The sequence below is a fragment of the Stegodyphus dumicola genome, chromosome 10 (genome assembly GCF_044657685.1).
Source record: "Stegodyphus dumicola isolate Sdum_Otavi_A_Nest chromosome 10, ASM4465768v1".
NCBI classification, from domain to species: Eukaryota; Metazoa; Arthropoda; class Arachnida; order Araneae; family Eresidae; genus Stegodyphus; species Stegodyphus dumicola.
The window spans coordinates 130,120,992-130,145,730 of record NC_140777.1 but is presented as its reverse complement, the minus strand read 5'-3'; the positions used below and the strand labels follow the sequence as shown (position 1 = coordinate 130,145,730).

The window sequence follows — 24,739 nt, the reverse complement described above, 5'->3', positions numbered from 1 at the left end:
AAAAAGAATACTATTTAAAACTGTGTGATTACTTTGAAAATGGCTAAATTTCTTACAGATACAAAGCATACTGATCGGAAATCATATCCAAGAAAGCTAAGCTAATTGTCATTCTAGCCCACGATGCAAATTTCCAGAGAATATTTTCATTAATGGTCCTCAGGAATCGGATAAAAGTAACAAGTTTGCAGTGGAGGCAGTTGAAGCAATTCTGATTTGTCATTACAATGACTCACGCTCAATTTTGAAATTATGTGAAAGAAGAAAATGATATAAGTAAGAAAGTAAAATCAACATAAAATATGACTGGCATAAAAAGGATTGGTTTTACATCTTTTTTATTACTCATTGTTTAGGTTCCAAAACTTTATTCATTTTTTGTCAGAGTAAAATAAACCATTTTAAATGTAGCCTGTAAACATCCCCTATCAATGCTTAACAGTTATGCCATTCCTATTCATAGCAGTTAAATTTTAACGTAGGAGGTCCACCAGCTGCCGAGCGCTAAAGTCGCTGAACACTGGTAGTTCGAGTCCTGGCTAACGGGCTGGCATGGGTGTTTTCTTAGTTTTCCCCAGTTTGAGCCAATTTCACTTAGGAACTCCTCCACGAAGGCATCCCTTCTCTCAGGCAGATAGTCCTCGTGTACTTTGCAGTAATTTAACAAAACATTAATTTAGGAAACCTGCCGTCCAGACGGGAACGTAACCGTAACCGAAGAGCCTGATTTCGAATCCCGGAGAAGGCATGTATGTAAATTGTCTGTGCCTTCATAGGACGTAACGGTGGCCGCCGGCCCCCGGCCCCATAATAAAACGACCTCCTTTTCTGACCTTAGTAGGGGGCAACGCCTATAATCGGTTAGTGCCCGCCATAATTTAAAAAATAAATAAATAAATAAAATAAAATAGAAAGGCTTTCACGTGTTATATTACTCTCAAAGGGGCTTTTTTTTTTTTTTTTTTTTTTTTTTTTTTGAATTACGTACATATACACGTTTGTGTTGGTTGTGCTGCGTTAACCATGAGGCCTATTATTATCGGCCAGGAGGGTTGCAGTACACTCGTATATATTACATTACGTTACACATACACATTTCGAGAGCATTTGGGCTAAAAATATTTAGAAACAGCATATCTTTAGAATTTCCGACAGATAGTCTTGCGCGCTGGAGATAAAAGTGTTTTTTCAATACAATGTTACCGTTACTTGATTTGAAATCGTTGAGTTTGCTAATCAAAAATTCGTTTTGACAAGTTTTACAAAATATGAAATAGACAATAAAAGAAATTCTAAATTCGGGTTTCCGGGTATCCATATTCGGGTAGAGAACTACGATATTCAGAGTTTAACGTCTCTAAGTAACCCCCCCTTTTTTTTTCCCGCACGATGCGAGAACCATACATGCATTCATGCAGATTCTGCATTATTTAATTTCTTTAAATATAATACAGGCTCTAATATTTGGGGGCAACAATTTAAAAAGTGATTCGCTGTTTATAGTGAATCCACGCAAAATGCCAAAACGAAATTAATAGCCCTGCTGAGCCAACGCCCTTTGGGCTAAAAAAAATAGGAAAGCTAAACTTCAGTCCACTTCAGGTAGTTTTTATTAGAATTTACGACTACCTGGATTTAGTGTCAAAATGGTCTTCAGTTTTTAATTTTTTTCGAAATTGTTTATGTCGCCAATATCGCCAATTTAAAAAATAATAATGAAAAATCTGAAAGGGTTGATTTTACCGATCGTCCAGAAGGGCCTTTTTTTCCCTTTGAAAGTGGAGATTATGGGCAGAGACGTCCCAGGTGGAATAACGGAATATTTTAAAGGATAATACAGGTACATAATACATTTAGGGTAACACAGGAATGTTCTGTATCTCTTGTGTACTTAAAAACTGAAGGAAATATAAAATGCAATTCTATATAATTAGATGTATCATGAATTAAGTGCATTTTTACTTAAACATATTAAAATGTAAATAGATAATATTCTTTAGAATTGCATCTATTTCTTTTAAATAGCTTAGTTGTTAATACTGGACAAACGAAAGAATTATATCTTCCGTTTTTCCGATAGGCAACCGACTCGCATGAAAAGTGAAACAACGAAAAATCTTGTTTCAAGCGGGGGGGGGGGGGCGACAGAGGCAAGACAACACGCGCCAAACAATTTTCTCTAGACTAAGTTTCGATCAAGGTTAATTTTTCTAAACTAAAGTTTAGTTTAGAAATCTCTATTTTAATTAGTTACTGAAGTTATCTTTAGTTTCTAAACTAAAGCTGTCTTTAGTTATCTTTAGTTTTTATCCCTGTCTTGAGCTAGCTGTAACGATCTGTAAACAAGTAACGAAGTAAGAATCATATTCAGTTGCTTTGAAAATGTGGAACACATTTAGTTTAATCTTGGTTAAATAAATAAATAAAAATATTTTTTTTTAAAAAATCAATCTTAGCTTTTCCAAAACCCCACGAGTGACCACTCAATACCGGTAGTTCGACTAAAATTGCAAACCTCTTCGAACTAGTGGGCTACATGAGTACTTCTCTTGGTTTTTCACTTGTCTGTAACATGAGTATAATCTAGTTTCCTGAGAAAGACCTCCACAAAGGCGTCCCATCCCTGAAGGTGATACCCCTACAGTACTGTGTGTATTCAGTTAACATAACCTAATTTTTTAACCCGAGCGGGCGGTGAGCCAGAAGGGCTATTAGTCTCAAAACGGCATTTTATGGCGTTTCACTATAAACGGCGAATCACTCTTTAAATTGTTGCCACCAAATATTACCGACCTGTATTATATTTAAAGAAATTAAATAATGAAGAAGCTGCATGAATGTATGCATGTTTCTAGCACTGTGAAGAAAGTACGGTACCTACAGTCATCCAATTTTTAATAACGTAATCCTCCACCCGAACATGAGCACCTGGACCCCCGAATTTTGAATTTCGAATTTTTTCCATATTTTGGAAAATTTTAAGGAATTTTTGATTAACAAACTCAACGATTTTAAAGCCAGTAGTGGCAACACCGTACAGAAGAAAAGTGTTTTTATCTCCTGCGCGCGACACTGTCTACAGATGTTCTGTTTTTAAACATTTTGCGATATTGCTGTTGAATTGAATATTATGTGGCCTGAGTGTGAACACACAAAACGTTAAAAGACGCAGTTTTGAATGTCATATAAAATCTGAAAACTTTCAGAATTTTTTTAAAATTTTACTTACTTATTTGTTTATGTATTTTTCAAAATTGGTTTCACGCTGATTTCCTTCAAATGTTAGGTTAGGTTATTTGGCCAAGCACATTGGCCAAATAACGTAGGTTTGATTTCGTGGAGTAATTTCTAAGGAAAACTGATTGCATAGTAAAAATCACAAAAGCCAACGCAGTAGTCAACAGTTTTAACTACTCGGGTACAGTGGAGCCAGATTTGCTTCTAAAGAATTTGGAATTTAGTGACAGAATATTACAGCCATGCGCCAAAAAAAATGGATAATGATCCAATTCCAGATGAAAAAAAAAATCATATTTTCTTGAAAGGAAAATCATGCAAACTGTCATTCTGTCAACCAAGAGTTTGAATTCCCCCCCCCCCTGTTAATCAGAAATTGTAAAATACAGTAAATGCCCCTTAATGTTATCATTTGGATATTGTTATCGAACTGCAGAAATTCCTCTAATTTGTATATGAAAACATGAAAAATACATCACTCATTGCGATTAACAGTTCGGTTAATACGATCCAAATATTACAAATACATTTTTTAAACAAAGGTTTCTTTTAAAGTTTAATATGGTTTATCAGTTTGAGTTTATGTAATAAACATGGCTCAAGTGGAATAGCGACACATTTTACAGGATATTAGATGAATTATGCGTTTAGACTAAACGTATTTCGTCCATTTTACGCCTATTTATTTCGTTTTTTTCATAGTTGCCGGTTTTTTCCCGGTTGCATATTTCCGAATTCTATCCCACCCCCTTTTCGAATTCAAATAAAATCGTGACTGTTTCGTATCATTTAAGTCGTTATTGTATTTTTCTCCATGGATAATTGATGTCATTTTTATTGCCGAAAAGGAAGATTGAGCGATTCTCCAATTGTATGAGGTTTTAAATTTTTCGTAATTAAATATGAAATTTGTAAGGATGCCGATGAAACCTCAGGAACTGTTGTATATTTTCTCAAAAATACATTTTGATATTTCACGCTGTTAGTTAATTTCTTAAAAATTAATCAGATTTATTTACTAAATCGTTATGTTTAGTTTCCAAATATAGTTTTAATTTAACAGGGTTTCATGCATTGATTTTTCATTGCATTTAACACACAACGGATATTCATTTTCCACTGATAATGCAACATGTAAAACAGTATCTAATAAACTCTTCTTGATATTTACTTGATTTTTTTATTAGAAGTAGAAAGAAAAATGTTTATTAGATGTCTGGCCATCATTCCCATTTTTCACTCTTGCCGATTTAAATCCCAGTATACGTTACACACGGGATTGGGTGAATTTTGCGACATTATTATAAGCAGTAAACGGGTCATTTTGGTGTTGGCGAAAATTTTCAAACTCGCGCCAAGACCATACCGCGTTCTAGGATTGTACCCTCTTGTGTAGCCATTTATCCATCAAACAAAACTGATTTTTTTTTTTTTTTTTTTTTTTTTTTTTTTTATCATCCTTCAAGCACGCAATCGAATTTTCCAATACTTCGAAAATGTTATATGCTTGCTTGACAACAAATTTGGTTAGAAATAGGGAACACAAGTGTGTAAACTATGCATATTACAATTATCGCTGCGCGCTTTGAAATTCGATTCTCGAATTGTTCAAGCATAACGCCTGAATCAAGGGGAAAACAAATACAATCAAAATTAATTTATGGAAATGATTAATTTAAAATTCCTAGTAAATGTTAAACATCCAAAATTCTTTTCAAATGCCGTTATATTTTTTGTTGTCAAATAAATTTTTTTTGAATTTAGCGACCCCCCAAATTTCTTCGCGACTTGCGTACCATTGCCATGATAACGCTTTGTATTCATGTAAACCTGATTAATTCTGAAGTGGTTTAAATTCTGTCAGAAACAGTACAAGTGATCTATTTTTCAATTGCATTTGGAAAAAATGATTTCAGACTTGTTTTCAACTGCATGTAACAGAGTATTATCAGAATTACGGGAAAGTGCGACTGTGAAAATGGATAAACATCAGCTGTCCAATGTGAAAAATAATGTTATCATTTGGATATTGTTATCGAATTGCAGAACGCCCTTCAGTTTGTATACGAAAACATGGAAAATACATCGCTTATTGTGATCAACAGTTCGGTTAATACGATCCAAATATTACAAATACATTTTTTTAAACAAGGTTTCTTTTAAATTTTAATATGGTATATCAATAGAGTTTATGGATGGACATGGGTCAAGTGGAATAGCGACACATTCTACAGGATATTAGATGAATATGCGTTTAGACTAACATATAATATAACATCTTTCATATATTCCAAAACGAAAAAAGACTTTCGGCCCGCCGCGTATTTAGAGTGCCCCCCATGCCGCACAGACACTATACATTTACAAACATCCATGCAGTCTCCGGGATTCGAGCGCGAGTCTTTCGGTACGGTACTCAGAGTCACTAATCACTATCCCGGTTGGAAAAATGTGATCACATTTAATGGAGTCTTGGTGTATCACGATGGAACGGTGTTTGGACACAACAAGGTGCCCAGGCACAGTCGCCTTAACCCTTCTACAACAAGTAAAAAATTCCTAAATAGTGCACGAAATAACTAGAGCAACGCATATAATTTATATGTATATTTGTATCTAATTTAATTCTTGCTTTTAATTTATTCCTTTTACAATTGAAATTTTGTTATTCATGATTTAATTCCAGTCCCCGTTAAACATTTTTAACAATTTTCATTCAAGTTGCTTAAAAACATCTTTCGAAATAGAACTTACTAAGTATGGATTCGCTCTTTTCAGATAAATCTACTATAATTAATCTTAGAAGATAAATATAATCAATATTATTTAGTAAATAAATTATATATATATATATATATATATATATATATGGATATGGTATGTGTGTGTGTGAGAGAGAGAACACGTTTTAATTCTAGTTTGCAGTACATACGGGATTCGGCGGCATTATGTGTCATTTTGGTGTTGGCGACGATTTTTAAAGTCGCGTCAAATGCTGTTCCGTATACTAGGATTTTACCTAGAACAGGGTTTCTTAAACTGTAGGTCACGACTCCCGTGTTGGTCGCGGGACCTGCAGTAGGATGTTGCCAAAATTTTAGCAGTTTTGATATTTCTTTAACTTAATATAATAATTTTACAGTTATCAAATATTTTTACACAATGTATCTGAAAATAAAAAAAGCTAGACAATACAGACAAAGGGAAAAACGAAAACGTTTCGACGCATTCTTTTTATAATATAAACGTTCATTTTCCTTGCTTTGCACGTGAAGCTGTCATTTCGTTTGTTACATATTTAAAAATTTCACATCGTTCTATGTCTTAAAATTAGAAATTAAAGGGAATGACCTGAAACTGCAATAGTATATTACAGTACAAGTGAAAAAAATTGAGAGTTTCACTCACGCGTGTGTCTTATTTGCGCAATACTTATGGAGTCCCACAAAATTTGTGTAAATATTACGGGGTCCTGAGGTTTAAATGAAAGTTTATTGCAAGGTGGTAGTAGAAAGTTTTCCCTGCCATTTATATAACCGTACTTGCTACAATAAGATATTCCGCCTCTCCCGAGTAGCTAGTCAAATTATTTCGTTTGTCTAAAACTGAAGTGAAACTCATTTCAATTTAAATCTGACAGTTTTCGGAAGCGAAGTGTTTGTTTTAGACTAAAAAAATCACCAGCATTAATTGAAATGGTAACAAAGGATTCGAATTTGCAATGACCAATGCCTTTATCCCCACATCATCAAAGAATTATTTTTATCGCCAAAAAGAGGGTTCCGCAAAGAGGTAAAATTTAGTGCCAAATGTTAAATTTAACAAGAGTAACTGCCTTCTACAGTGAAAAAAAGGTAAAAACACTGAAGGACTTAATTTAGTAAATTTTTTTGTGTCAAAAAAGGGCCAGAATCAATTTTGTGAGGGGTTACATCATGAATTTTGACAAGCATCGACGTTTCCTTGATCAGTGGTTGTTAACAAGAGCAGAGTGAAAACGCTCGAACTTTATGTCGCCAAGTGCTTCGGGTCTGGGAGGGGGCCGAAATTTACTATTAGCAAACGGTGCAAATCCATCCAATGAAATTTTAGTGTAATTTTTAACTGATTTTTCTGATTGGCTAGAAAGGGCACATGACCGTTCGCCACTGACTTCGCGACGAAGTGCAAAAGCTTTACGGCTCATACTAAGGCTATACTAAGGTTTAGAGGAGCCTTAGCTCATACTAGACTTTAACTTTGTTGGATCTAGGTGCTATTCTTGCGATTATAAATTCTCTATATATTTTTCATTGTCTAATTTGATCTAATTTTCTAATTCTTTTTAAGATCTTTAATAGCTTTCTGTTTGATATATTTTTTGTATAATTTTCTAATTCTTTTTAAGATATTTAATCTTAAATATCTTTGTATTTTTGATTTTTTTTAATATAATTTTCTAATTCTTTTTAAGAATCTTTACTATTTTTGTATTTGATATATTTTTTATAAATTTTCTAATTCCTTTTTCAGATATTTTATCTTTGTATTTGATATATTTTTTTATATAATTTTCTAATTCTTTTTCAGATATTTAAGCTTTAATATCTTCGTACATAACTAACCTTACTAACATTTGTATATAAATACTAATTTTTCTTACTAACTATTAACATTTGTATATAATATTTTTGTAAATAATCTTTGTAATAAATACTTTTTTTCTTGCCATTAAAATTTTTGTATTGTAGTATATATATTGTAATTTACTTGTGTAATAAAAATAAAAATTTCTGAAATGGAGTCCGAGCCTTTCAGCTCCAGGTAATGTATATTTGCGTATTTATATTGTTTTATTTATTTTTTAGCACTTCACTCGGTTTGTCGGTACTACCAATGTCCCGGTTAAATCTTTGTTGATGAAAATTAAATTATCTGCATTAAGTTTTTCATAATAAACTGTAGTTAAATTCTTTTAATGTATTGCATCAGTCTATTCTATTGGTTATCTATTTAATTAAGTGTTAATATTTGTGTTTAATTTTTTACATCAGTAATTGTTACTTAACGAAAGTTCATCCACTCATTAGTATGTACATGATTATTAATTTTATTTTCATCGTATTTAAAAGTACAGTTGGCGTCGTTTGATTTGCGTAACGTTTGTCTAGAGCTATTTTGTTAACTATATATATCGTTGAGCATAGCAGCAGAATTCAATTAATTTACTATAAATATAACTATAAACGGATAAATCGATGCTTTCACAGTATATTAGGAAAAGGAAACAATTGGTTTAATCCTCTGTTTGAAACAACGCAGCAAATATAAAATTAGGGTGTGAAGTGCAGAATCGCCCACTTATTTGGCGCTTTTTACAAGAGTAAGAAAAACTGGATTTTTGTCAATTTCCTTTGACTTTTTTACATCAATGTGTACTTGAACAAAGGAAGATGCACATTGCCGATATTGTGCAATTCTCTGATGTTTTTTTAAGTGAAAATTACCGGATAGGGTAAATCATCTTTATATGTCACAAATTTCATTTACATGATCAGCGCAAACTGATGCAAAACGGTGATATACAATCTTTTCTAAATTTGAAAAAACTGAGATTTTAGTTGGAAAATGAGCTAGACAAGTTAAGGTACTGCTAAAATGCAGCTTTGTATTAACAAAACACAGAATCACAATGAACAGTATTTCGATAGACTTGCTTTCGATCGAATTTCGGATCCTTTAAATTCGGTGATATCGGAAAAGCTGTGATAGAAGTGGCGGTACGCCTCAATGCCGTATAGGCTATCTATCTTGTCCGGAAAAGGTCTAATATTTTTTGCCGATTTGAATATTTTTTTTTAAAGTTTGTTCAGCATATTGTGAATTTCAGAAATGTTGCATGAGTATATGAACACAAGATTCATGTAATGAGAAGTGCAGTGCATATGGATTGCTTTTGGAGCAAAAGCTTTAATCTGAGCTCCAATTCCCTTTTTTATCACGTTATCTGCTCCATCATAACTCATAGCTAATGTTGCTACCATCTAACCCGATTTTGAAATTATTGAGATTATAGAATTATTATTGAGTGGACCTGTAATCTTAGCTAGTCTGAGAAAATGTAGGATGTCTTTCCTATCTAATATTTTTTGACTGTTCACAAATCATCTTGTACACCCATCATAAAGTTTCCTTATTATTTGAAGTGACTTCATCAGTTATAATGGAATAAAAGTGAGCAATGGTATTGCTGTATGGGAAAAAAATTCTTTACCTCTAGCACGCAAGGCTATTGGAAATTTTGAAGATAGGCCTTTTTTAAATATTTTTTTATATAAGTGTTTACCTTGAAATTTTATGTGATTTATGTACGAAGAACAGGCTATTGAGAATTAAAGGTAACACACAAAACATTAAAAGAATTCCCTTTGGGTGTAATATAAAATTTGAAATCTTTCAGCTTTTATTTTAATATTTTTAATTTTATATTTTTTTCTAAAGCACAAATGTGAATTACCCCAGAAGGGCTATTAGTTTCAAAATGGCATTTTGTGTCAAATCACTTTAAATGTCCGAAGCACTTTTCTAATTGTTGTCACCAAATATTATCACCCTGTATCATATTTCATGAAACTAAATAATGATAATTTGCATGAACATATGTTTGTTTACGCATTGTTGAAAAACAATGTTGCCTATAGTCATTAAATTTTGGATAACATAGTCCCTCCACCCGAACATATAGGCACTTGGAAGCCTGAATTTGGAATTAACATATTTTTATTATCTATTTTATACTTTGTAGAAATTTAACAAATTTTTTGATTAAAAAATCATAGTTTTAAAGTGAGCAGTGTAATTATTTTACATTTTGTAAAAATTTAACTAATTTTATATTGTAAACTGAATTTAATAAAAGTAGTTAAATAAGAAATTAAAAGATCCAACTCAGTAAGTCAGAGCCGGAACAGCTAATGAAGGTTATGAGACTGTGATATTACTTTTGGTTTTGTGAAACGAAGGATTACTAGGATACTTTCAGATTGAAGTTCTGTAGAAACAAAAAGTTTAAGTACCCTCCCCCTTTCTGAAGCTCTTTATTTGTTTATTGACTTTTGCTTATTAAAATGTCACTAAAGGAGATATGAGCAGAAAAACGTACATTCGGAGTTGCGATTCTGTATGTTACGCTGTAAGAAAGAAACGTAGTGCCAGAGTGTCACTATGGTAAATAAATGTATTGAAAGTAAGTAAAAGTGTTATTTTCTGTAATGTGTGTGGTGTTATTTTATTGTGATATATAGCTATTCATGAGAAATAGAATAATTCAATTCAAGTGTGTTTTGGTGAATTGAATTATTCTATTTCTCGTCAATAGCTATATATCGCAATAAAATAACACCACACACACATTACAGAAAATAACACTTTTACTTTCAATACATTTATTTTCCATGGCGACAGTCTAGCGCTAGCTTTCTTTCTTACAGAGTAACATATGATTCGCAACTCCGAATGTGTACAACAAGAATCAAGTTTATCGAAAATATATTTCAGCGGCGATTCTAGTGGCGCAATGCGGCTATTAGACAAGATTCTGCTCTGTCGCCAAGTATTTCTCAGCTAATACAAAACAAAGCCACTGTACTGAAGATAACACAGTTCAGTGAAAGAGTCTCTAAATGTCAATTACATTTAATGTTGCTGACGCAGACTCATTTTGCGTAGGATGCATATTCATAAATCGTTTCAGATGAACATACACTTGTTCGTGGTGATTAGAGAACCTTTCTTCTAGTAATGAAAAGGCTAATTTATAATTAGAGTCAACTATGGATATTGACTGAACAATACGATTAGCATCTCCTCTTAGCTCAGATTTTAAGTACTGTAATTTGACCACATCTGTTAAATTAGGATTTGAATCAACACTGGCTAAAAAATATCTTTAAGTGAAAGCTACTCGTGTAAGTTACCCGAAAACGTTGGCAAAATAATTTTGGATAATTTAACATTGACCTAAGCATTCGTGAAAACCAAAGGTTCCTATTCAATTTCTTTGGAAAGCTTAGCTAATTTACGATTTAATTCGACTTCTACATCTAAGACAATATCGTCAATCTCTTCTTTCTCTTTTACATAAGCATCAATACAATCAAAAGTCTTTAATCCGGACTTGTCAGGACTTCAGCGATTCCAGATTATCGGTTTTCCCGGATTATAGATCATCAGTTTAAATCTGGTAAAATGGCATGCATAAATTATAAATTAAAAATATAAAACCGTAATTTATGAAATAAAGAGCAATTATGATCTAAAGGTATCAAAATTTACAAAAAAATCTTAATATTTATTTGTTTACTTTATTAAACATTTCTTTCAACCCGCGCATGCGTAAAGCATACATTATGCATAGAAATTAGAAAATTGCAACCAGAAAACTATTTGATGTGTATTCGTGATATTTATAATGACGAGGAATTTGATTTAAATCATATCAAAGAGGGAGCAAATCGAGATGAAATACTACATTTAATAAGGAATTATAAGCCGATTAAAATAAAAACATCTGCCATGAAGATGAGGATAGTGCTGAGAGATCAATTTCCAGTTCATTGCACGCCGTGACGTCCCCCCCCCCCCCCGCAGAGCAGCTTGAAATTGATAAACAGATTTTGGAATGGTTAGAGAAACAAAGGATATGCCTTTATCCATTTTTTGCAGCAATTCCACTTTTTGTTTGATGGACATCGAAACATGCTTTCCCTTTGTAGATTCTTTGCAGCTCCAGTATCGGAAATTGTGTTTGACATAATCGAAAGTTCCAACTTACTTTTATTAAATTGCTCTAATAGTCTAAAAGAAAATAATAAGCCGTATCCAATTAGAAGATTAAGGAACAACACAATCTGCAACATTAACTGAAATAGATTATTTTAGCTTAGCTTATACCGTCCGTTATACATTAAACGCGCATGCGTAAACGTATTATGCATATGCGTAAACGCATGCGCAGAAAATTTGTAGCTTTGAGGTCCGGATTATAGATCATTCCGGATTATGGATGTCCGGATTAAAGACTTTTGACTGCACTTTCTTCAATACATAACCCGAACAAAGAATCGAAATTGGAATTTATCTTTGTCTCGAACACTTTAAACTTATTCTTCAGCACTTCCAAATCACTTCTTTGGATATTTTTGTCGGCAACGTTTTGTTTTAACTTTGTTTTCAATGTATGTTTTTTTCGCTGATATCTCCTTTAGTGACCTTTTAATTACCAAAAGTCAATAAACAAATAAAGAGCTTCAGAAAGAGGGATGGTACTTACTTTTTTGTTTCTACAGAACTTCAATCTGAAAGTATCCTATGTAATTCTTCATTTCACAAAACCGAAAGTAATATCACAGTCTCATAAACTTCATTAGCTGTTCCGGCTCTGACCGCCTAAACAATTAATTAAACAACGTTGAACAATTTAATTAATTGTAACAAATTGCCTCAGGCTCTTTTATAAGTATTAGTTTATGTTTTATAAAAATTTAGCAAATTTTTGATTAAGAAACATATTTTTAAGGCAAGCAGTGTAATTAATAAAACATTTGTATTTTAAGTGTGCAAGACAGTCTGTCTGAAATTGTAGCTTTTAAATACTTTTAGTCCAAAGTAGCATTAGCCCAAACATCTAATGATTGTCTGTAAATGAAAAAAATTGCCCGTTTGGACCTAATTTTTATCCTATAAAATCTGAGATTGTTTTCATTATTTATTTGAGGGGTACTGAACCCAAGGTTTGCATAACTTTTCAACCACAAGGTTTGTGCTTACATTATTTTCTTATTTTTTATAAAAAGTTTTAGAAAAGTATTTAAAATAAATGGATCTTATATCGAGTTAAAGAAAGTGCTTACAGATTGTATTTTTTAAATAAGCTAATTATCTTTAAGATAAATGCTATTATTTTTTTATGATGACAATAATAGGAAAATAAGGGGAATAAAGTCTCCTGAATATTTCTTTTTGCAGAGTTATTTATATTAAAATAAATTTCATAATCCTTAATTTTATTTGCATGAATTTCACATATTTCATAAAAAAACAGATGCATATTTGTATCCTATAAAATAATTTGTTAAAATTCTACAGGATATTTGAGTGGGCTTCCCAGACACTGTTATTTCATAAAATAACAAGCAAATATTTATATTGTATACATCAATGCCTTTAAAGATTACGTTATTTCATGTAATTGTAAGATACCTGTTTAAGTATTTATTCCATGCTAAAAGAAATTATTTGTAAATTAGGTGATATTAATTTCTTTAAAAGTAATTCATGGGTTCAGTGCAAATTGCATTTTATTTTATAGAAGAAATTCTGTTTCACAAACTTTTTGCATACACAAAGCTTTCGGTCGAAGGCTTCTTAGTATTTTTCGGTTTCGGCACGAAAATCGCCTACAGGTCGGCAGATAGTGTGGCTGGATACGAGGTTTTTATTTATGAACCTCGCGCTGTAACATCTTTCTTTATTGATTGCTATTTCCCTACTGCCAGTTGCCGCATTCATTCGAAACCATTTCGTATTTATCAAAATCTGACAAGAATATTCTGCGTGTCGTGATTTGGAAAGCCATCTTTCAATACGAAATAATCCGTAGATACACCTAGAAGATTAAAGGTGCCATTTAGTTGTTGAGTTATCGATGAAATGGTTTCATTTCATGGTTCTTGGACTATAGTTTAAGCCTAATTTTCTATCACGAATGAGGCCCACCAGCGGCCGAGCGGTGGAGTCACCGAACGCTGGTAGTCGGTCCGAGGTTCGAATCCCAGGAACGGGCTGGGCGTTTTCGTGGTTTTCCCCATGTGTAACGTGTATACAAGCCAGTTTCCCTTAGAAAGTGCTCCACAAAGGCACAGGCAGATAGCCCTTGAGGCTTTGTCATAATCACACACAATCATGAATGATGCCTTTTCTTTGTCAAAATTTTATTGCAAATTTTTCATCTCTGGCAATTTCTAAATAGATAGATTCGATGCACTTTTAAAAAGTTTAAAAAGTATACCAGTATTTCAGTGGTAAATTAAAATTTAGAGCTATCTAAATTTATGTGCAGTCATAATTCACTTGCATTTAGAAGTATCTAAATTTATGTGATGTCAATTTATGATTTAAATGGATGTGTGTGCCAAGTTTGGTGCTTTTATGCATGTACTGTCACTGTGGTTTATTATGGTCTCGGTAATAAAATTGTACCTATTTTTGTTTATTATAGGAATGCGAAGCGCCCAAGAAGAGGATGTGAGCAAACAAGCCCTGTGGATGTGGAGGCTGAGAGGTAAGATACCAATTTTTTCTCTTGGCTTCTTTTTTTTGTTATTGTTGCTTCTTTGTCTTTGAGTATGGTAGTAAAGTCATGCTGCGATAATGATGTTAATGTCACACTGCGACTTTTGTATAACTTCACAAAGTGACATAAATTTAATTGCTTTAAAGCAGCGGTTCTCAACCTTTTGACTAACACATACCATCTAAACAAAAATTTAAAAACCTTAGTACAACCAGTATAATTATTGTACATTTTATAATACTTATTCAGTTTCTCAATATAAATAGAAAAAATAAATGTTTTGCCATTTGCACAAGCTATTGGCTATCTGTATTAAATAGGCACACATAAAAAATATTAATTAAGAATTGGTTACCATTTTAATTATCAAAATTTAAGTTATATACTTAAATTTAGTGTAAAATTTGGGCCTGTTTAAGAGAGATCAATTTCTTTGTCTGGCCTTATTTCACTTAGCTTTAAGTGTGATCCACTTTTAATTTTATTCTGTATTTATTTTTCAAATAAAACATGGAAGAAAATCCTTGTTCACACAAATAGGTTGTGCGAAAAGGCAATAAAAATTTAGCTTTATTTGAAATGCCTTTAAATTCTTTTTTTCGGTGTAGCCAAAAGTTGTTATTTATGAAATCTTCAGTGGAAGTGCAATCACAGGAATTTTCTAACAATTGTTCTTTTTTTCTTCATAGAATTTTTGAACTTTGTTTCTTTGCCTACCACCTATTTTTTATCTTGTGTACCACCTGTTGAGAATTGCTGCTTTAAAGATCTGTGTGGGTGTCGCACAGTGTTACATTAGTTTAATCAGTATAATGTCGCAATAGCAGTATTTCAGACATCTCCTCCAGTAAAACTGATAACAGCAGAAAAGCGTTTTATTGATCCAGTAAGAAGTTACTCTTCCAGTTATTAAAATCTTACTGGAATCTTTGGAATTTTTTAATTATTGAATATAGTCATCACAATCATATCAGATTTCCTCAGTGATTATTGTTATATCTCATTGTATTGAAATTATATAACAGATGCGTTTATGATTAATTTACATTTTTATGTAAAACTTTGCTCTCATAAATTGCTATAAAACTATATGCTCATAGTTTTTGTGTATCACTTTTGTGTACTTGCGTGTATTGCTATAAAACATATGCTAATAGTTTTTGTGCAAATAAAACTTACATTTCTTCATTCAAATATTTAGTATAGCCAATAACTACAGTGAGCATAGTTATGTGAATGAAATTAAGCATATAAAACAATTTGTTTTCCAATAAATGTAAGAAAGTTTTAAATAGCAAATTTTCTAGTGTATAAGACGCACTTTTTTTCTTTGAAAATAAGTCGGGAAAAAAAGGAGGTGCATCTTGTATGTCGATACTCAGTTTTTGATTGCATTAATTTCTGGAAATTTCCTCTTTTTTTGGAGTTATGTGATTTTTTTCTTGTTTCCTTGCGATGTGTGGGAATATTACAGTTACGGAGAGCTTAGTAAATGTGCATCTGGCATGAAAACTGCAATTTTTGCGAACGACTTTTAAGTGTGGGAAATTTCAACTGTTTGGTGTTTCTTAAGTTTGTTGGCAAATTATGGTTCAAAAACAATGTTGAAATTGCTGTAACAAAGCATGCAAGCTGGATGCAGGCTTCAAATTTTGAGGTTACACCATCAAGAAGAAGGGGAAGGCCTAACATTTGGAAAGTTTGTGAATGGGTCAAAGCATCTTGGGATGCTGTGAAAACAGAGGCAGAGGTTAAATCATGTATGAAGTGTGGCATTATTAATACACTGGATGGTACAGAGGACAATCTGTTGTATGAGGACTCGAATGCTGATTTAGGAGAGGTTTCAAGTGACTTTTCATTTAGCTATGGTGATGAGTGTTTAGGTTTTGATGAAGAAAATTAAAAGCTCTTCCCCAGATGAATTGTGGGTATAAAGTATTACTTTGTATTTATATTTAAAATACTGTAAATTCATTATAATGAAATGTGTATAAAAAAAGGGGGATGTGCCTTATGCGCCTGCAAATACGGTAATAAAGATATAAAAATATCCATTCACTTAAGAGAAACTTAAATTCATTTCCTGCAAAAATTTTAAAAGATCCTTTTAATATATTTAATGCAGCCTTTTCTTAATTAATAAGAAGTTAATATTGTTAATAACATATTTTATTTACATCGGCAATTCTGTCAATGTATACATGTTTTTCGAATGGCCTTTCATCGAATTTTACAAAATATGACTCGTATTCATAATATAAGTTTACAATGTCTCCTTCAGCCTCATGAAATTAAACAAAATATGCATTATTATTATAAAAAATTATAATGCTATTATATGCATTGAGATGAGCAGTCACTGGCAAGAGTTTTAAAGCTATTTATTAAATTTTAAATTACTTTAAAATTGAAAGAAAGCTCCAAATTTTTAAATAGGTACTAAACATTTTGATGATTGTTTGATTTACTATTTTGAAGCTTTATTATTTATCATTTATACTTTTATTATTTTTGAAACTCGGACGCTTCCAAACATATGAATTTATAATACTTACAATTCAGTAAAAACAAATACAAACTTAAAATTTTAGATTCTAAGCTTTCAAGACAGCTTCTGTACACAAAAGTACTCGCTGTTATACACTCATGTCCATAAATTAAGGATAATGCAAAATCAGGCAAAGGAAAAGTTAGAAGCAAAACAAATTTGACTTATTTGTAAAGCTTATTTATTAAACTAAAGGTAAAGAGCAAAAACAGATGCTATATGTTTGATATTATTAAGAAAATTAGCGATTTTTTTTCTCCCTGGAGCAAATTACCCAAAAAAAAAAAAAAAAAAAAAGAAAAAAAAAACTTATTTACAAAAAACCAATATTACATGGTTGGTTTGATTGTTAATACATTGTATGTCTCCCAGACGATGCAATACAGTCCGTACAACGCCTAGGCATCTGAGTATCAAATTATCGATCTGATCTTGGGGGATATTACATCACTCAAAAAGCAATGCACTCCGAAGTTCCGGTAGACATGTAGAAGGAGGTTGACGGGCTGCAACTCGTCGGCCAAGCATGTCCCACACGTGTTCTACTGGTTCAAGTCTGGTGAGAATGCTGGCCAGTCTGTACGGGTGATATCCTCCGATTGAAGGCATTCGCTTACGATATTTGCACGGTGAGGACTGGCGTTGTCATCCATAAACAAATTGTGTGCCCATGGCACCCCGAAACAAATGTACATGTTGTTCCAGAATGACGTCCCGATAGATATGGCTTGTCATGATTCCAATTTGAACATCAAGGTCAGTTCTGGAACCCAGAATAATTCCACCCCAAACGAGCACTCCTACACCACCGTAACGGTGTCGTTCAATGATGCTTTCTTGGTGGTAACGAATACCTGGAGCTCTCCATATGAAAGTCCGGCGAGAATCAGACTGCAAGCTAAACCTGGACTCGTCGGAAAACATCACACAAGCCCACTGTTGCGGTGTCCACAGTGCATGCTCTCTACTCCAGGCTAACCGCAGGCGACAGTGAGTTGCAGTAAGTGGAACGCATCTGACAGGTCTACGAACATATAAACCAATCTGCCCTAAGCGTCTGTACACGGTCTGCCTTGAAATTGTCGTACCAGTGGCTGAAGAGAGCTGACGAGGCAGGTCTCGGGCTGTGCTCCACCTGTTTGTTTTGGCAGTAACTGCCAAATACCGGTCCTTATTCGGCGGTGTAACTCTGGGGCGACCTGTGCTGTAACGTCTACTCACATTACCATCATCTCCAGTATCGGAAATTGTGTTTGACATAATCGAAAGTTCCAACTTACTTTTATTAAATTGCTCTAATAGTCTAAAAGAAAATAATAAGCCGTATCCAATTAGAAGATTAAGGAACAACACAATCTGCAACATTAACTGAAATAGATTATTTTAGCTTAGCTTATACCGTCCGTTATACATTAAACGCGCATGCGTAAACGTATTATGCATATGCGTAAACGCATGCGCGGAAAATTTGTAGCTTTGAGGTCCGGATTATAGATCATTCCGGATTATGGATGTCCGGATTAAAGACTTTTGACTGCACTTTCTTCAATACATAACCCGAGCAAAGAATCGAAATTGGAATTTATCTTTGTCTCGAACACTTTAAACTTATTCTTCAGCACTTCCAAATCACTTCTTTGGATATTTTTGTCGGCAACGTTTTGTTTTAACTTTGTTTTCAATGTATGTTTTTTCGCTGATATCTCCTTTAGTGACCTTTTAATTACCAAAAGTCAATAAACAAATAAAGAGCTTCAGAAAGAGGGATGGTACTTACTTTTTTGTTTCTACAGAACTTCAATCTGAAAGTATCCTATGTAATTCTTCATTTCACAAAACCGAAAGTAATATCACAGTCTCATAAACTTCATTAGCTGTTCCGGCTCTGACCGCCTAAACAATTAATTAAACAACGTTGAACAATTTAATTAATTGTAACAAATTGCCTCAGGCTCTTTTATAAGTATTAGTTTATGTTTTATAAAAATTTAGCAAATTTTTGATTAAGAAACATATTTTTAAGGCAAGCAGTGTAATTAATAAAACATTTGTATTTTAAGTGTGCAAGACAGTCTGTCTGAAATTGTAGCTTTTAAATACTTTTAGTCCAAAGTAGCATTAGCCCAAACATCTAATGATTGTCTGTAAATGAAAAAAATTGCCCGTTTGGACCTAATTTTTATCCTATAAAATCTGAGATTGTTTTCATTATTTATTTGAGGGGTACTGAACCCAAGGTTTGCATAACTTTTCAACCACAAGGTTTGTGCTTACATTATTTTCTTATTTTTTATAAAAAGTTTTAGAAAAGTATTTAAAATAAATGGATCTTATATCGAGTTAAAGAAAGTGCTTACAGATTGTATTTTTTAAATAAGCTAATTATCTTTAAGATAAATGCTATTATTTTTTTATGATGACAATAATAGGAAAATAAGGGGAATAAAGTCTCCTGAATATTTCTTTTTGCAGAGTTATTTATATTAAAATAAATTTCATAATCCTTAATTTTATTTGCATGAATTTCACATATTTCATAAAAAAACAGATGCATATTTGTATCCTATAAAATAATTTGTTAAAATTCTACAGGATATTTGAGTGGGCTTCCCAGACACTGTTATTTCATAAAATAACAAGCAAATATTTATATTGTATACATCAATGCCTTTAAAGATTACGTTATTTCATGTAATTGTAAGATACCTGTTTAAGTATTTATTCCATGCTAAAAGAAATTATTTGTAAATTAGGTGATATTAATTTCTTTAAAAGTAATTCATGGGTTCAGTGCAAATTGCATTTTATTTTATAGAAGAAATTCTGTTTCACAAACTTTTTGCATACACAAAGCTTTCGGTCGAAGGCTTCTTAGTATTTTTCGGTTTCGGCACGAAAATCGCCTACAGGTCGGCAGATAGTGTGGCTGGATACGAGGTTTTTATTTATGAACCTCGCGCTGTAACATCTTTCTTTATTGATTGCTATTTCCCTACTGCCAGTTGCCGCATTCATTCGAAACCATTTCGTATTTATCAAAATCTGACAAGAATATTCTGCGTGTCGTGATTTGGAAAGCCATCTTTCAATACGAAATAATCCGTAGATACACCTAGAAGATTAAAGGTGCCATTTAGTTGTTGAGTTATCGATGAAATGGTTTCATTTCATGGTTCTTGGACTATAGTTTAAGCCTAATTTTCTATCACGAATGAGGCCCACCAGCGGCCGAGCGGTGGAGTCACCGAACGCTGGTAGTCGGTCCGAGGTTCGAATCCCAGGAACGGGCTGGGCGTTTTCGTGGTTTTCCCCATGTGTAACGTGTATACAAGCCAGTTTCCCTTAGAAAGTGCTCCACAAAGGCACAGGCAGATAGCCCTTGAGGCTTTGTCATAATCACACACAATCATGAATGATGCCTTTTCTTTGTCAAAATTTTATTGCAAATTTTTCATCTCTGGCAATTTCTAAATAGATAGATTCGATGCACTTTTAAAAAGTTTAAAAAGTATACCAGTATTTCAGTGGTAAATTAAAATTTAGAGCTATCTAAATTTATGTGCAGTCATAATTCACTTGCATTTAGAAGTATCTAAATTTATGTGATGTCAATTTATGATTTAAATGGATGTGTGTGCCAAGTTTGGTGCTTTTATGCATGTACTGTCACTGTGGTTTATTATGGTCTCGGTAATAAAATTGTACCTATTTTTGTTTATTATAGGAATGCGAAGCGCCCAAGAAGAGGATGTGAGCAAACAAGCCCTGTGGATGTGGAGGCTGAGAGGTAAGATACCAATTTTTTCTCTTGGCTTCTTTTTTTTGTTATTGTTGCTTCTTTGTCTTTGAGTATGGTAGTAAAGTCATGCTGCGATAATGATGTTAATGTCACACTGCGACTTTTGTATAACTTCCCAAAGTGACATAAATTTAATTGCTTTAAAGCAGCGGTTCTCAACCTTTTGACTAACACATATCATCTAAACAAAAATTTAAAAACCTTAGTACAACCAGTATAATTATTGTACATTTTATAATACTTATTCAGTTTCTCAATATAAATAGAAAAAATAAATGTTTTGCCATTTGCACAAGCTATTGGCTATCTGTATTAAATAGGCACACATAAAAAATATTAATTAAGAATTGGTTACCATTTTAATTATCAAAATTTAAGTTATATACTTAAATTTAGTGTAAAATTTGGGCCTGTTTAAGAGAGATCAATTTCTTTGTCTGGCCTTATTTCACTTAGCTTTAAGTGTGATCCACTTTTAATTTTATTCTGTATTTATTTTTCAAATAAAACATGGAAGAAAATCCTTGTTCACACAAATAGGTTGTGCGAAAAGGCAATAAAAATTTAGCTTTATTTGAAATGCCTTTAAATTCTTTTTTTCGGTGTAGCCAAAAGTTGTTATTTATGAAATCTTCAGTGGAAGTGCAATCACAGGAATTTTCTAACAATTGTTCTTTTTTTCTTCATAGAATTTTTGAACTTTGTTTCTTTGCCTACCACCTATTTTTTATCTTGTGTACCACCTGTTGAGAATTGCTGCTTTAAAGATCTGTGTGGGTGTCGCACAGTGTTACATTAGTTTAATCAGTATAATGTCGCAATAGCAGTATTTCAGACATCTCCTCCAGTAAAACTGATAACAGCAGAAAAGCGTTTTATTGATCCAGTAAGAAGTTACTCTTCCAGTTATTAAAATCTTACTGGAATCTTTGGAATTTTTTAATTATTGAATATAGTCATCACAATCATATCAGATTTCCTCAGTGATTATTGTTATATCTCATTGTATTGAAATTATATAACAGATGCGTTTATGATTAATTTACATTTTTATGTAAAACTTTGCTCTCATAAATTGCTATAAAACTATATGCTCATAGTTTTTGTGTATCACTTTTGTGTACTTGCGTGTATTGCTATAAAACATATGCTAATAGTTTTTGTGCAAATAAAACTTACATTTCTTCATTCAAATATTTAGTATAGCCAATAACTACAGTGAGCATAGTTATGTGAATGAAATTAAGCATATAAAACAATTTGTTTTCCAATAAATGTAAGAAAGTTTTAAATAGCAAATTTTCTAGTGTATAAGACGCACTTTTTTTCTTTGAAAATAAGTCGGGAAAAAAAGGAGGTGCATCTTGTATGTCGATACTCAGTTTTTGATTGCATTAATTTCTGGAAATTTCCTCTTTTTTTGGAGTTATGTGATTTTTTTCTTGTTTCCTTGCGATGTGTGGGAATATTACAGTTACGGAGAGCTTAGTAAATGTGCATCTGGCATGAAAACTGCAATTTTTGCGAACGACTTTTAAGTGTGGGAAATTTCAACTGTTTGGTGTTTCTTAAGTTTGTTGGCAAATTATGGTTCAAAAACAATGTTGAAATTGCTGTAACAAAGCATGCAAGCTGGATGCAGGCTTCAAATTTTGAGGTTACACCATCAAGAAGAAGGGGAAGGCCTAACATTTGGAAAGTTTGTGAATGGGTCAAAGCATCTTGGGATGCTGTGAAAACAGAGGCAGAGGTTAAATCATGTATGAAGTGTGGCATTATTAATACACTGGATGGTACAGAGGACAATCTGTTGTATGAGGACTCGAATGCTGATTTAGGAGAGGTTTCAAGTGACTTTTCATTTAGCTATGGTGATGAGTGTTTAGGTTTTGATGAAGAAAATTAAAAGCTCTTCCCCAGATGAATTGTGGGTATAAAGTATTACTTTGTATTTATATTTAAAATACTGTAAATTCATTATAATGAAATGTGTATAAAAAAAGGGGGATGTGCCTTATGCGCCTGCAAATACGGTAATAAAGATATAAAAATATCCATTCACTTAAGAGAAACTTAAATTCATTTCCTGCAAAAATTTTAAAAGATCCTTTTAATATATTTAATGCAGCCTTTTCTTAATTAATAAGAAGTTAATATTGTTAATAACATATTTTATTTACATCGGCAATTCTGTCAATGTATACATGTTTTTCGAATGGCCTTTCATCGAATTTTACAAAATATGACTCGTATTCATAATATAAGTTTACAATGTCTCCTTCAGCCTCATGAAATTAAACAAAATATGCATTATTATTATAAAAAATTATAATGCTATTATATGCATTGAGATGAGCAGTGACTGGCAAGAGTTTTAAAGCTATTTATTAAATTTTAAATTACTTTAAAATTGAAAGAAAGCTCCAAATTTTTAAATAGGTACTAAACATTTTGATGATTGTTTGATTTACTATTTTGAAGCTTTATTATTTATCATTTATACTTTTATTATTTTTGAAACTCGGACGCTTCCAAACATATGAATTTATAATACTTACAATTCAGTAAAAACAAATACAAACTTAAAATTTTAGATTCTAAGCTTTCAAGACAGCTTCTGTACACAAAAGTACTCGCTGTTATACACTCATGTCCATAAATTAAGGATAATGCAAAATCAGGCAAAGGAAAAGTTAGAAGCAAAACAAATTTGACTTATTTGTAAAGCTTATTTATTAAACAAAAGGTAAAGAGCAAAAACAGATGCTATATGTTTGATATTATTAAAAAAATTAGCGATTTTTTTTCTCCCTGGAGCAAATTACCAAAAAAAAAAAAAAAAAAAACTTATTTACAAAAAACCAATATTACATGGTTGGTTTGATTGTTAATACATTGTATGTCTCCCAGACGATGCAATACAGTCCGTACAACGCCTAGGCATCTGAGTATCAAATTATCGATCTGATCTTGGGGGATATTACATCACTCAAAAAGCAATGCACTCCGAAGTTCCGGTAGACATGTAGAAGGAGGTTGACGGGCTGCAACTCGTCGGCCAAGCATGTCCCACATGTGTTCTACTGGTTCAAGTCTGGTGAGAATGCTGGCCAGTCTGTACGGGTGATATCCTCCGATTGAAGGCATTCGCTTACGATATTTGCACGGTGAGGACTGGCGTTGTCATCCATAAACAAATTGTGTGCCCATGGCACCCCGAAACAAATGTACATGTTGTTCCAGAATGACGTCCCGATAGATATGGCTTGTCATGATTCCAATTTGAACATGAAGGTCAGTTCTGGAACCCAGAATAATTCCACCCCAAACGAGCACTCCTACACCACTGTAACGGTGTCGTTCAATGATGCTTTCTTGGTGGTAACGAATACCTGGAGCTCTCCATATGAAAGTCCGGCGAGAATCAGACTGCAAGCTAAACCTGGACTCGTCGGAAAACATCACACAAGCCCACTGTTGCGGTGTCCACAGTGCATGCTCTCTACTCCAGGCTAACCGCAGGCGACAGTGAGTTGCAGTAAGTGGAACGCATCTGACAGGTCTACGAACATATAAACCAATCTGCCCTAAGCGTCTGTACACGGTCTGCCTTGAAATTGTCGTACCAGTGGCTGAAGAGAGCTGACGAGGCAGGTCTCAGGCTGTGCTCCACCTGTTTGTTTTGGCAGTAACTGCCAAATACCGGTCCTTATTCGGCGCTGTAACTCTGGGGCGACCTGTGCTGTAACGTCTACTCACATTACCATCATCTGGGAATCGTTGCCAAAGCCTGGAGATGACACTCTGGGCAATTCCAAGT

At 32.9% G+C, this 24,739-nt stretch overlaps 1 protein-coding gene and 1 long non-coding RNA gene across 8 annotated transcripts in view; one reads left to right on the top strand and one right to left on the bottom strand.

Annotated features, from left to right (window-relative positions):
- The window catches only part of LOC146995103 (uncharacterized), a 235,771-nt gene that overhangs the window by 187,257 nt on the left and 23,775 nt on the right, over nucleotides 1–24,739 (bottom strand). The gene's annotated exons all lie outside the window — the stretch shown is intronic.
- LOC146995104 (uncharacterized) overlaps nucleotides 1–24,739 on the top strand; it is a 95,521-nt gene that overhangs the window by 62,909 nt on the left and 7,873 nt on the right. For 2 of the 3 annotated variants that reach the window (XR_015043543.1, XR_015043542.1), the window contains 2 exons: nucleotides 14,495–14,557; nucleotides 20,845–20,907. This is a non-coding gene — a long non-coding RNA (uncharacterized LOC146995104). Of the gene's footprint in view, nucleotides 1–6,896; nucleotides 8,041–14,494; nucleotides 14,558–20,844; nucleotides 20,908–24,739 lie in introns of those variants that run through there. The other variant, XR_015043544.1, reaches the window with a different exon arrangement.